The sequence below is a fragment of the Ambystoma mexicanum genome, chromosome 12 (assembly GCF_040938575.1).
Source record: "Ambystoma mexicanum isolate Mex_15411 chromosome 12, UKY_AmexF1_1, whole genome shotgun sequence".
NCBI classification, from domain to species: domain Eukaryota; kingdom Metazoa; phylum Chordata; class Amphibia; order Caudata; family Ambystomatidae; genus Ambystoma; species Ambystoma mexicanum.
In genome coordinates this window covers 1,188,812,969-1,188,827,457 of record NC_090936.1, presented here as the reverse complement: position 1 = coordinate 1,188,827,457, position 14,489 = coordinate 1,188,812,969, and the positions used below count along the sequence as shown (strand labels likewise).

Genomic DNA, 14,489 nt, shown 5'->3' with positions numbered 1-14,489 from the left:
CGTCGAGCAGAGGCAAGGAGATGGGGGGTCCACGCCAGCCCCGGAATTGGCAATTGTCTAATGGAGTGGACGCCGGGATAAACAGTGTCGAGATTCCAACAAAGAGAGAGGCCCCTAGTGGAGAGAACCCCCGAAATGCTATAGGTGCGCCTGCACCAGGCACTTAGGCAATGATAAAGACTGCCCCGTGAGGAACAAGGAGCGCTCAAGGTGTAGGAGAATCGGGCACATGGCCGTCACCTGCACGTGGGAAGAAAGGAAAGTTACATACATTAAGGGGGACAAAGGCACAAGCGATGAAAAGGAAGCGGAAGACAGATCCCAGTGGTCATGGCAAACTCGACTCGCGGCAGGAGGGAAAAACCCCATTGCACTGTGAAAGTGGTCGGCAATGAAACCAGAGTAATGGCTGACTCAGGGTCGGACCTGACGATCCTCCCCATACACACCTGCAAAAATATGGTAGAGCGTAATTTGGTAGAAATCGGAAGCACCAGACACAAGCCAACAGTCTTTGGGGAGCCACAGTGGACCTCTTGGGGTACATCAAACCAAAACTCGAGTTCAAGGACAGACATACCACGACGAAAGTATACTTCTCAACTGAAGGTTCAGCAGTGCTGGGATGGGATGGCCAGCATAAATTGAGCTTTCGATTGGACCCCAGCACCGATGACCAAGTGCTATTGGTAGTGTCTGTCTGTCTTAGTCTCTCTCTCCCCCATTCGGGATCTGACATGCAGCCCTCATGCTGAGCTGTGAATGCTTCATGACCTATTCCCAAGCGTCTCTCAGTCTCTCTCTCGGGTGCAGCAGGGATGATCGTGCAAGTGGAGAGACAAGCAATGGAGGGGAGGTCAAGGGGGAGAAGTGCACCCAGTGGAACAGTGCCCTGGGTTAAGTGCCGGAAAGCAGGCCCCAAGGGGAACATGCCCAGGAAGTGCAAAGCAGGCCAGATGGCAGTGCAGGAGGGCCCAACGGCAGGTTCTAGGGACTGGGCGGGTGAGGGGGGGGCATGTCTCCTATATGACTCATAGGAGCACCAGGCAATCCAACAGCAGTAGGAAGGGAAGGATAGCATAGGGAAGGTAGAGAGAAGGAAGAGGAGACAAGGAAGGTCTTGAGGAGCTTCTAGAACTTAAGGAAGTCCGTCTCAAGGTGGAGAGTGGAGAGTGGCAGGGAGGCCATTCCAGAGGGGGGCACCTGCAGAGGAAATAGATCTACCACCCAGTCTCTGCTTGGAGAAGCGACTCACCCGTAGAGAATTTGAGATGGATGAGGGGAGGGCTCTGGAAGGAAGGTTCTTAGGAAGAGAGCGTTGGAGATAGTGCGGGCCTCGGCCCCAGAAGGGCTTGTGGACAATGCAGAGGGTCTTGAACTTGATCCTTGCAGCCACCGGGAGCCATTCTAGGGATTTCAGAGCCAGAGAGATGCTGTCACTGGGCTTGAGGCCAAGGATAAGTCTTGCGGTCCTATTTTCGATGAGTTGTGGAGGGCGGAGGGTAGAGTTAGGTAGATTGAGAAAGAGGCTGTTGCAATAGTCCAGCCTAGAGAGAACCAGGATTCTGGAGACAGTGGGCTTCTGGGGGAAGGGAAGAAAAGGTAGAATACCTCTGAGGATGTACAGTTGGGAAATGGGACTTTTTATAGATGGCTGTGATGTGTGGAGAGAAAGAAAGGAGTCCAAGATGACCCCAAGTTTTTTGCCTCACAAGAGGTTGAGGGCGCAGGGCCAAAGGAGGTCGGCCAGAGTGAAAGGGGAAAAGCAGGAGCAGGGGTCCCGATGAGCAGGATCTCTGTCTTACTGGCATTAAGACAGAGATCATTAGAGGTGCACAATGCCTGAATAGGGATAGTGGAAAGACAGTCAGGTATGAGTGAGGAGGCGGCCGAGGGTAGTCTGAAGGAGAGCTACGTGTGGGATAGGGAGGTCAACACCCATTGTCACTGTTCATAATTATACACACATGCTCTAGTTTAAGACTAGGGAGGCCCCTCGGGAGAGCCTGGTCCATATATATATATGTATATATATATATATATATAACATATATATATATATATATATATATATATATATATATATATGTCACAGATTATGGTCTTGGTGTATGTGTTAAGAGGGGGCCAACAAGTTGCGGAGTGAGCTGGAGGGTGAGGAAAAGAGGTACGAGAAGAGCCCATAGAGGAGGTGGCCAGTGAGTGAGGAGATAAGATGGCAAGAGGCAGGGGAGAGGAGGGAGAAGGATAGGAAGGAGGAGGATGCAGGTTAAAGGGGTGAGGAGGGAGAAAAGGGATGCTGCAAGGAGAAGGGCGGTCGAAGAAAAATCAGAGCGAGCAAGGAAAGTGAAGGTGGAAGGAGTTAAAAAAAAGTAGAGGTGTCAAGAGACAAACAGAGGCAGAAGTAGAAAGAAAAGAAGGTGGAAGAGGAGAGGGGAAAGAAGGAAAAATGAGGAGTGAGAAGGAGCCCAAAGAGAGGTGGCTGAAGGGACAAGCAGGAAGTAAAGTGGCCCATACAGGAGGGAGAAAGGGGGGAGAAGGGGTCATGGAGGACCTAACAATGGGGAATGTGCTGGAGTTGGGGCGGAATATCCAGCAGGAAAGAGAGAAATCAATGAAAGGATTGGATAAAGATAAAAAGGGAATGAGGAAAGAGCCCAAGCAGGGAGTTATAGAAGAGAATCTACGGAAGGGGGCAAGGGATTGTCCATTGTCCTGGCTTTACATGAAAAGATCGAAATAAATCCCTGCGAATCCCATAACATTGAATTTGATTTTGAAGAATTCTAACAAATTTAATCGAAAATTACTGTTGGGGGGGGGATCCCACGCTGACCCCCTGCAATTAATCTTCCAACCCCTCCCCCCCATCTACTTTTTCGATCAAATGTGTTAAAATTCGTTCAATAAAATTTGTTGTGTGATTCGCAGTAATGGGAGTCGATGTTTGGGTATGCTACCATTGTCCTCAGGGGGCCAAGGAGGAGAACCCCAGGAAAGTGGAGGGAGGACTAACACGGAGCGGAACAGACGAAAAGGAGCAGAATGCTCACCTGGGGATGTCTATGAAGGCTGGGGGTACAAGAATAGGGCATAGCATCAAAGGGGTACAGGAAGACAGACATAGAGGAAAGACTGTGGAGAGCAGGCACGCGTAGGCACGAGGCCACTGTGACGTGTTAAGGAAGAGGTGTTTGGGAACCGAGCTACGGCCCTAGGACGGCGACGGAGAGAGACTCCGGACAACACACTTATAGATAATGAATGCCTCCTGCCAATTGAATACAGCTATGGGGGCTTGACCCTTACCTTAGCCCAGCCTCTACTGGAGAGTGACCTTACCGTGCTGGAGCAGACAGGCCCCCAAGAGAACCACAGGTAAGGCCTCCTACAACATTGAGGATGAGAAGCAGATGACCAACACCTACAAGGTGAGGAGACCAGGTGTGTGGGGCCCCTTTAGAACAATAGGATTGTGAGTGACCATGAACAGAGTCACCTTTCCTCCATGCCCTCTGGGTTCCGTAGTCTAATACACAGTGACAGATCGAGCACCTACCTGCTTCTTGGTTCTCAAGTACAGTCTCAAGGATATAGCACCCAGCTGCTGCTTTCCTCAATTCACAGGACCGTAGCCCCCAGATCGGTTCTTCGCCCTATTCGCAGTCACAGGGATATAGAGCCCAATTTGCCATGTGTTATCCTTCCAGTAGGATCGTCCCAGGCCCCCGTTCTTCCATCTCCGGGGATATAGTGGCCCAGCTCATATGCAATAGATTTAGTGCCCCTCTCACGTGTAAGGGATATAGTGCTCTCCTTGCAATGGTAAGCAGTCCCTCATGCCACTCAGCAGGGGTGTTGGTAGGTCTGGAAAAGACCCGGGGCTAAGCCAATGGCGGGACTGTCGGGACTCAGGGCTAGCTAGCTTTTTGGTTGTAGCCCCTGAGCTTCTATCCGGGGCTACAACCAAAATAGCCGGGACTAAAGCACCCCATGCCACCCTATCAAGACCTTTACCACTCAACTCTTTATGCATCAGCAGCTTTGCCAGCCCACCATACTTGGAGGGGACCTTAAAGTGGCTTGCTCTGCCAGGCTGCATCTGCAGTCAGGATTCCAGCTTTCCTGCTGTAGTCTTTGAGTTTCGATCTCTCGCTGCAGGTCTTTGTGGTCTGTTGGTTCCTGGAGAGCTGCTTCCCCTCTCCTTTCATTCCACCCTTATGCAGGCCTGTGCTTTCAACCAGCTGTCTCTTTCCTGCTTTCCCGTTGGTCGTCTCCTGTCCTACGTTATGTGGAGCCTTTAGAATGGTTCAATCTCAAACAGGTGATATGCCCCAGCTTTTCTAGGTCCTGGCAGCTATTTCAGGTGTCTGAAAGCTGTGTTTCTCTGTGATATTTTGGACTCCACCTACCTTCAGTCCTGGCCAGCATAGCCAATGGTGAGGGATCATGGGAGTTATAGTCACTGGTGTGGCAGGGAGGGGGGCGCAAAACCATGTACTCTGGGAGCCCTGACAAGCTTCAGAAAGAAATCCTTTCTTTCTGAAGTTGGAGTGTATGCACTCTTTACTGGGCATCTATGATAAGTAAGCATACGTGTTATTAAGCTGCTAGACTGGCATTGTGGTACAGCCAGTTTGGACAGGTTTTCTTATTGTGGCATGGCATTTTTATTGGCAAAACCAACAGGAGTATGTCTTTGCATGGGAATACTCCCATATATTGGCAGAGCCAGCCTGGACATGTTTTCAGCATGTGTGTGCTCTTATATAGGAATACTGGCATTAAATGCAGCCTTTATGAACATGTATGGGTACAACCAGTATGAAAATGTTTTTATTCTGGCATATATTGTGGGTAGGTAGCTGCATCTATTGGATTTTTTGAGTGACACCCTACAAAACCAATTGCAAATGATCAGGCTTTTTATCCATCTTTTCACAGAAGGTGTGCTGTATAATGCATCATTTGAACACAATACAACTATGTTCTCAGGCGGGAGGTGGGGGAAGTGAGGAGGAGAACTGTCCACCCAAACTCGCTTTGTAGGTTCGGGCTCCCTCACTGCGCTCGGTCGATCTGGCGTATTTGTGGGACATGGTTATGCCCCTCCAAATAAAAAAATTCACCAGCCGCTACTAGATGAGTGGCTGGTGGGCTAATGACTTTGAATGTGTGTATCTGTGCAAGGCTGGAGTCCAGAAAGGGGAGCATTGGATCATGGATGCTTTTTCATACACGTTTTACTGCTATTTCTGGGCAAGCCAGCATGATGAAAGTTATTACTTCAAGGAGGAGTTGGGGTGGGGGAATTTATAGTGCAATTGGACAGGCAGACTGGACACTTTCATTCTGTTCCACGGCATTTTATTACTCACATTAGGGGCAAGACCGTTATGATGCAAGTTTTTACAAGAGGAGGGTGGGAGCACTTGTGCAGTCAACAAGTAAATGTTTTCTTACAATGGCGTTGCATGCTTTACAGGTGTTAAGGGCAAAGTCAGCATGAGAAGTGATCTTACATGCTGGGTGAAGTCATTTGTGCAGCCAGTTAAGGAAATGGTTTCTAACTGCAGCATTGCATGTTTTACTGGCATTGAGGGAAAAGTCAGCATGAAGAGTATACTTACATGGCGGTGCAGGGATTGGGAGAGCATTTGTGCAACAGCAATAGAATGTTCTGCCTTTGACAGTTTGTTTTTTTACTGGCATTAAGGGCAAAGCCAACAAGAGAATGTTCGTACGTGGGGATATTGGCAGAGTGAGCAGGAACATGTCTTATGCTATTATTACTGTGCATATTATTACTGGCCTTGCACAGAGTTGGTTAGTAAATTTGGGTGTGAGGGCTCAGGAGCCAGGAACAGCCCCTCCCCCCTTTGTTTCTACGCTAGATGAAAGATTTAAAGTTTGAATCAAACACATAATTGCATTTTTCAGCTAATGCAGTGCGAAGCGTACTCCTGCCGCAGCAGGATTATCCTATGCTTCGTGCAGGCCAGCACAGAGTGGGACGCAATCTGTGCTTTTGTTGCCAAGCTTGGGGGCGAGGGAAGGGGCCCTCAGCATGGCTTGCAGGCCCCTCCCACATTTTGTGTTATGCCACTGGTTATAGCGGCATAACACAACTATAGTTGGCAACCTTCTCCACATTGCCACTCTTAACTCTCGCTCTGCCATCAAACATTCCTCTGATATCTGTCGCCTTCTTGAGGAACTGGACCTCAACGTCCTCAGTCTCACTGAGACATGGTTTCAAGGCCAGCTCTGTCACCAGCTTTGACACACTCCTACCTGACGGTTACAAGATCCTCTCCGTAACCCAGGCCCAACCGTGCTGGGGGGGTGTGGCCCTTATCTTCCCTGAGTGGATCCCTGTCACTCCTACGCAGACCTACTCCTCCTTTGAATGCCTTGTCTGCCGACTCTCTTTCTCTCCTAGCCATTCCCTTACCGTGGCTACTATCTATCGGCCACCTGGTCAAATTTCCTCCTTCCTCTCTGAGTGGGCTGACCTCTCCTCCTCACTCCTCTCCTCAACCACTCAACTCCTCTTTCTTGGAGACTTCAACATCCACCTGGATGCCTCCTGTCCCCCCTCTGGACTCTTTCGCGACCTCTGCAACTCTCTCTCACTCTCTATTCTCCCGTCTGGGCCGACTCATTCGGCAGGGCACACCCTTGATGCTCTGATCTCTTCTGACCTTCCCCTCTCCGTCCCTCTCTCCACTCCTCTCTCCTGGGGTGATCACTTTCTTCTATCCTCCCACCTCACCTTCCCTACCCCACAAGCAAAGCCACCCTCATCACTGCCACCCTCCTTCTCGGTCATCCGACCCATGAAGTGCGTGTCAGTTGAGGCTTTTCGCTGCCACCTACTCGCCCCCCCTTCCCCTGCAGCTGACTCCCACCCTGACACAGCCCTCTCTACGCTCCACTCTGCTATATCTGATACTCTTGATATCCTTGCCCCTGTCATGAGAATCCGCCTGAAGCCCAAAGCCAAATGTAACTCCTGGTATGACTCGGATCTCGTCACCCTAAAACGCAAGTGCAGGGTGGCAGAGAGGAAATGGCGTGCTTCATGTTCATCCTCTGACAAACTGGCCTGCCGCCTGCTCCAAAGGCAATACCGGCTCTCTGTTCTCACCAAGAAGAGAGCCCTTATCCAAGCCCCCATCTCTGCGGCATCTAACAATTCAGCCGAACTCTTTAAAATCTGCAAGGAGCTGGACAACCCTGCTGCAGTCTCTACCTCTCCTGTCCCCTCCCAGGCCCTCTGCATGGCGCTGGCCTCTCACTTCATCTCTAAAACTCAGGACATCCTGTCCTCACTCTCCTCCCACCACCTCCCTCCCTCCCTCCCTCTATTCTCTGCTCTTCCTCTGGCCCCTCTGCAGCCACCCCTCCTCCCTCCTTCTCTGCCTTTCCCCCTCTCTCCGCTGACGAGGTTTCCAGACAAGTCCGATCTATGAAAGTCTCGTCAAAACAGGATCACCCCTCTTCCTCCAAAACTATCAAGGACCACATCGATTCCCTGGCTCCTGAACTGGTTGACTTTTGCAACCACTCCTTCGCCTCTGGAGTCTTCCCATCCCCCCTTAAGCACTCCCTTGTGCACCCTCTTCTTAAGAAACCCTCTTCCGACCCCTCCTGCCCGGCCAACTATCGCTTAATCTCCATCACTCCCTTCCTGGGCAAGCTCCTGGAGAAACTAGCCATCTCCCAGCTTAATCTCCATGCTGAATCTGTTTATCTTCATGATCATCAGTCTGGCTTCAGAGCTGCCAGAAGCACGGAAACTGCTCTCCTGAACATCCGCGAAGAGTTGCTCACTAACCTCGACTCTAACACCCCCTGCGTTCTTATCTTGCTTGATCTCTCTTCTGCCTTTGACACTGTCAACTTTGCCATCCTGCTCAACCGTCTCCGTGATAACCTGGGTATCACTGGTCAGGCTCTGGCGTGGGTGACCTCTTTCCTCTCCAATCGACCCTCCCAGGTCCAACTGGGGTCCTTCCTCTCCGACATCTTTTTCTCTACCTGTGGTGTCCCCCAGGGATCTAACCTCTCTCCCTGGCTGTTCAACCAATATCTGGCACTGCTTGCCCACCGCATCGCCGGTCTCTGCCCCAACTTTCAGTGCTATGCGGATGATACCAAGCTCCTTTTCAGGCTACCCTCGGCCTCCTCCCCTCCCTCCCTCATCTCTGACTGTCTGTCTGCTATCCAGGAATGGAGTGCCGCCAATGACCTCTGCCTTAATGCCAGTAAGACTGAGATTTTACTCTTCGGCACACCCACTCCCTCCTTCCCTTCTACTCTCTGGCCGGCCTCTCTTGGCCCTCCTCCTTCCCCTACTTGCAAGGCAAAAAACCTCGGGGTCATCTTCGACTCCACACTCTCCTTCTCTCCTCACATATCTGACGTCTCTAAGAAGTCACACTACCAGCTGCACCTCCTCAGAGGTATTCTTCCTTTCCTCTCCTTCCCCCAGAAGCTCACTGTCTCCCGAGACCTGGTTCTCTCGAAGCTGGACTACTGCAACAGCCTCTATCTAAATCTGCCTGCCTCTACTCTCCGCTCTCTGCAACTTATCCAGAACAGGACTGCGAGACTGGTCCTTGGCCTCAAGCCCAGGGATCGTATCTCTCCAGGACTGAAATCTCTACACTGGCTCCCAGTGGCTGCGAGGATCAAGTTCAAACCCTCTGCATTGTCCACAAGGCCTTCTGGGGCCTGGGGCCTAAATACCTTCAACTCTCTCTTTCTAAATATCTTTCCTCTCTAGCTCTTCGCTCATCCGTCTCCAACTCCCTCAGGGTCAGCCACTTCTCCAAGAAACGAGTTGGGGGTAGATCTCTCTCCGCGGCAGGGGCCTCCCTCTGGAACAGCCTTCCTGCCTCCCTGAAACTTGAGGAGAACCATCTCCGGTTCCGGAAGCACCTCAAAACCTTCCTCTTTGCTTCTGCGTTCTCCCCCCTTTCCCCAGCTAAATTCTTGACTGTAACTGCATTCAACCTGCAACTGGGCCGCTCTCCACTTGCACTGCCTCCCTGTATTCTCAATTGTGTTGCCTCACTGCATTTTAGCCTAAGAGTGCATTCTCAAATCCAGGTATTGCCCCGCTGCATTTTAGACTAAGGGGATTCTCAATCCTAGTTGTTGCCTCACTGCATTTTAGCCTAAGAGTGTATTCTCAAATCCAGGTATTGCCCCGCTGCATTTTAGACAAAGTGTATTCTCAATCCTAGTTGTTGCCCCACTCCATTTTAGCCTAAGAGTGTATTCTCAAATCCAGGTATTGCCCCACTGCATTTTAGACTAAGGGGATTCTCAATCCTAGTTGTTGCCCCACTGCATTTTAGCCTAAGAGTGTATTCTCAAATCCAGGTATTGCCCCACTGCATTTTAGACTAAGGGGATTCTCAATCCTAGTTGTTGCCTCACTGCATTTTAGCCTAAGAGTGTATTCTCAAATCCAGGTATTGCCCCACTGCATTTTAGCACTGCACTGCGGGACTAACTCTGTATCCCTACAGCCCCCCTTTACCAGCACTTGTCTGCACTTACCTTGCACTTGCCACCAGTCTGGCCCTATTATTTATCTGTTGTTCCACTACGATGTACTGCACTTCCCCCTCCCTTTCCCCTTGCACTTTTTCCCTTCACCCCACCCAATGCCTTGCGCGATCTGAATGACACCTGGCCTAGTAGGATCATTGTCTGTCTTCCCTTGTTCCCCCCTCCCTGCCTCGTCGTGCCTTGAAACACTTGTGTATAGGCGCGTTACAAATGCATATATCATATCATATCATAGTCCAAAACATCTGGAGCGCCACAGGTTGCAGACCCCAGCGGAAGTGCCACTTCTTCCCTGCTTCGCTTAGCTCCGGAAGCGCTTCATGGGCTGAAGGGACGCAGTCAGGCACCTGACCTCGTCAGAGGTTGCAAGTAGGGGCTACGCTGGGCGCTCGCACAAAATGGTTCTCTGGGCTCAAGGCGAGTGGTGCATGCCCCCGGCTGTACCCGATGAATGCGCAGGTGTAGAGGGGTAGGGGCGGGTGATGCCAAGCTCTTACTGCTCACTTCTTCTCCGTCCAAGTGATATGATGTGATATGATAAGTCATGATAAGGCATTTATAACGCGCCTATACACAAGTGTTTCAAGGCGCAACGAGGCAAGGGGGGGCAAAGGGAGGACAGACAACGATCCTACTAGGCCAGGTGTCATTCAGATCGCTCAAGTACATGGGAAGCGGGGAAAAGAAAGTGCGCGGGGGGAAGGGAGAGGGGAAGTGCAGTACATGGGAAGTGGAATAAATAAGATAAATAAAACACATAAAACAGCCAGCTGGTGGCAAGTGCAAGGAAGTGCAGACATAAGTGCTGGAAGGGGGACTGAAGGGATACAGAAGAAACGGTCCCCAAGTGCAGGGGTTGCCAGGGAGGCAGTGCAGGTGGGCAGTTGACGGGGCCTGGGCCAGAGATCAGAAAAGGGTGGACAGTTAACCAGTGCAATTTCAGTCAGGAATCCAGCAGGGGAGGGGAGGAGAGAAAGCAGAAGTAAAGGGGAAGGTTTTGAGGTGTTTCTGGAACCGGCGATGGTTCTCCCCAAGTTTCAGGGAGGCAGGAAGGCTGTTCCAGAGAGAGGCCCCTGCCGAAGAGAGAGATCTACCACTAACTCGTTGCTTGGAGAAGTGACTGACCCTGAGGGAGTTGGAGGCAGAAGAGCGAAGAGCTCGAGAAGGAAGATATTTAGGAAGAGAGAGTTGAAGGTATTGCGGCCCCAGACCCTAGAAGGCCTTGTGTACATTGCAGAGGGTTTTGAATTTAATGCTCACAGCCACTGGGAGACAGTGCAGAGTGTCTCAGGTGTGCATCGAATGAGAGAAGGCGGCAGTGTTTAGCAGGCCAGACGTTAGCCAGGGCGGGGCTCTATCAGGAGTCGGTGCCTGCTCATCATTTAAACAAATAAAAAATACATACAATGTTTTTTTCAAAAAAAGACTGCTTCAGACTGAACTCTCAGCCGGTTAGATCGATACTGCTGGACAAGCTACAGGCTATGGAAGAAGCGCCCTGAAGCACTGTTCGTGTGCACTTTGACATTCTCGTCAAGTAGAACGCCTTGACTTTTAATTTTAAGTTTCACTGTTCCTATACTTTTATTTTTAAAAGAACCTGTTCTGGAATGAATTAGTTTTAAAATAAACGCGTTTGAAGAAGTTGAAACTTGCACTTCAGTGCACTGCACTCAACATTCCCTTAAACAGATTACAGAAACTTTACACCAGTGCAAGTGCAAAGTGGGCACGGTATTAGCACTAGGGTAAAGTTTGCCCTATTTTTAAAAACACTGGGACATATTAGAAAACTATTGCCCCATAACAAGTGCAGTTTGGTAGAGTATAAACACCAGGGCAAAAAAGATACATTTTCAATGCGTTTTCGCACCAGGGCATAGTGTGCCCACGTGCTAATACCATTCCGTATTAGCACTAGGGCAAACTTTGCCCTGATGAAAAAATGCTGTGAATATGTATCTTTTTTGCCCGCGGGCAATTTTTGCCCTGGTTCTTATACTCTGCCAAACTGCACTTGTTATGGTGTAATCGTTTTCTAATGTGGCCCAGAGTTTCTAAAGATAAGGCAAACTTTGTACTTGCTGCAGTGCAATGTTTCTGTAATCTGGCCCCAGGTGTGTGTTTGGGGGTTTGGGTTGCGTGTGGGAGTGGGTGGGGCGATGGGGTTTGTGGGGAGCGGGGGCAGCTCAGCAGGAAACCTAGTTCCACACTTCTTTGCGTACACTTCGACCCCTGAGCCTCACCACTTGTGAATAGTGTTATTCATGAAGAACCATGTGCCTAGTTGCACAGCGGGAAATTTAAGCCCGTGCACCCTGCCCAGGAGGATGGGAAAACAGAAAACTCGAGCACTCAGAAACAAATGTACAATCCGGTTTATTCAGAAGCAGACCGTGTACAGTAGCCAAACACTCGCCATACACCGTACAGGCCTGCCTGACACTAAGATGGCAGGACACGAAATCTGGAGTGGCCCCTGGCCCCATCACATGCTTTCCAACCACATATTGCTCCAGTCTAAGCCATCCAACCCTGTCCATAGCTCCAACTTCTTATCCACACCCTGTTTCCCTTAGCACTATCCACAATCGGTGGCTTTTTAAAAAAATTTGTGGCCATTAGGCGGTGCTTCAGAACCACTTATAAGCCACAGAACTATCGCATTGGACTACAGAAAAGAGGGATGGGAGGTGAGGAGGGGCACGCACCTTGTGGGAGAGAGGCTGATCACCCACCCACTACCTTGCCCATGGCCAAGCCAATCCTTATGTCCATTCCCACCCACGACCTGCCCCTCCTCGCCCAAAACACATGCCCCTGGGATCTCTTTGAGCTTGCCATGTCAAGAAGCAACATCAAACTTTCCACTGTAGATAGTCTGCCAATGTTATTTCTTTGCACTCTTCTGAGAGTTAATGGTACAACTGCACCCATAAAGGAGCACCTGGTGTAATACAAATGTGTTACCCAAGTGCATTTACAGCCACTTTATAATCAATATGTGTGTCCTCACATCTGCTCTTTGCACTGAAGTCCTGTTAAAATAAGCATTGGCAAATCCAGCAGAACAGTTGTATGTCCAGGTCATCAGACCATTTCCCAGCTCTTGCCGTTTTAGTGCCAGGTAGTACCATTATGCCAGAGCCTGCCCATGCCCACCCCCTGCCTACAACAGCGCCACAACTGTGGGCTACACTAATGGTTTTAAATGACACATGCAACTTTGCTATATCATAGCACAGCAAATAAAAGCTGCTCCCAATACCCGACTAAAAAATACATGGGAATGTTGAAAGGTTGAGTTGGCGCTGCTGGAACCAACACAGTTCTTCCTATTAACACACTCACTAGCCATCGGACGGTTGAAAGGCTGAGTTGGCCCTGCCGGAGTTGCATGGAGTTAGTGCAGAGATCTCAGGGACTTGCATATAGTGTGTACATGACCACGTAGGATGAAAGGAGGTACATGCAGTCAGTGCACAGATCTCAGGAACTTGCATATAGTGTGTACATGACCACGTAGGATGAAAGGAGGTACACGCAGTCAGTGCACAGATCTCAGGAACTTGCATATAGTGTGTACATGACCACGTAGGATGAAAGGAGGTACACGCAGTCAGTGCACAGATCTCAGAGACTTGCATATAGTGCGTACAAGACCACGTAGGATGAACCCATTCGATGTTCACTGGTACATGTGTTCTCCCCTCTCGCACAAGAGTACTCTGTATGAGTAACTATTGAGTAAGGACATTCTGGGCACCTTTACACCTGGTAATACTGGAAAAACATTGCCCACTTGTATCAACTCGGACCTCCCCCCGCCCCCCCGGCATGTTACAGGCTTTCGTCTCGTGAATCTGCAGAAACAGACCATTCAGACGTGCAACTCATCCCATGTCACGTGGGCTGTTTCATCAGCAGCTTTTACTTCTCCTGACATGCATGGAAGAGTAAACGAATGAAAAGTGACGTCAGCCTACCAAAATCTCCTCTAGGCGGGGCTGTTGTAGTTTCAAGGCTTACGATAAACGACAAAAGATACTGCGCGATAAGGCGCTGTGCTTGTAATCATTGTTTGACATGTGCATGATATGAAGAAAAGGTGAAGTTCCACAAAAACGGAAAAACCAAACATTTGTAGGGTGCTTAAGCAGACACTATGGAAGTAAACTCGACGCTTCAACAAAAGGAGAGGGTTACTTTGTGGGAGCCAGGGTTTGAAAATTCCGATGTGCTCATTCCCTACTCACTGAATGGGCCTCCTGCGCTGCTCAGAAGAAAGGCACGTGCACACAAAGTATTTTTCAAGGAAGCCCAAAGTCCTGAGGAAGGCTGGAGTAGCAATCTCTGGGACAGTGGTTACCACCGGCATCCATCTCATGGCGGATGTCAAGGGGATGTGCTGTAGGGCACACGGTCGAGGAAAGGGCTGCAAGGACCCGACACACGTAGGGTGCTGAGCTCCTGGAGAGGACCCCGGCCCAGATCTGCTCACAGGGGAGGCACAGTGACTAGAACACAACACTTTCAGAAGGTTTTCAATCTCACAGGGACTTCAAAATACTGAAACACTTTATAGATTTCAATAAAAAACACATGCCGATGTCCAGCAAAAGGATCTAAAACGAAAGGATCGAATGCCTTTTTTTCGACACCAAAAGGACCGAAAAAAGGGTCGAATGCTTATTTATTTATTTAGTTATATTTTTTAGTTTGGTATGCATAAAAAAAATGTTTAAAAGAAAACAGGGGGCTGAGGGGGGACCCCCCCATTAAAAAAAAAAACACCCTTTTTTTCGGTCCCTTTGGTTTCGAAAAAAAGGGCATTCGATCCTTTTTTTTCGATCCTTTCACCTAGAACCACACATTCCACCTGGAACACCTTTCATCCAAGTGTT

At 49.7% G+C, this 14,489-nt stretch overlaps 1 protein-coding gene across 1 annotated transcript in view; it reads right to left on the bottom strand.

Annotated features, from left to right (window-relative positions):
* PPM1H (protein phosphatase, Mg2+/Mn2+ dependent 1H) overlaps window positions 1-14,489 on the bottom strand; it is a 625,702-nt gene that overhangs the window by 115,769 nt on the left and 495,444 nt on the right. The window lies entirely within an intron of this gene.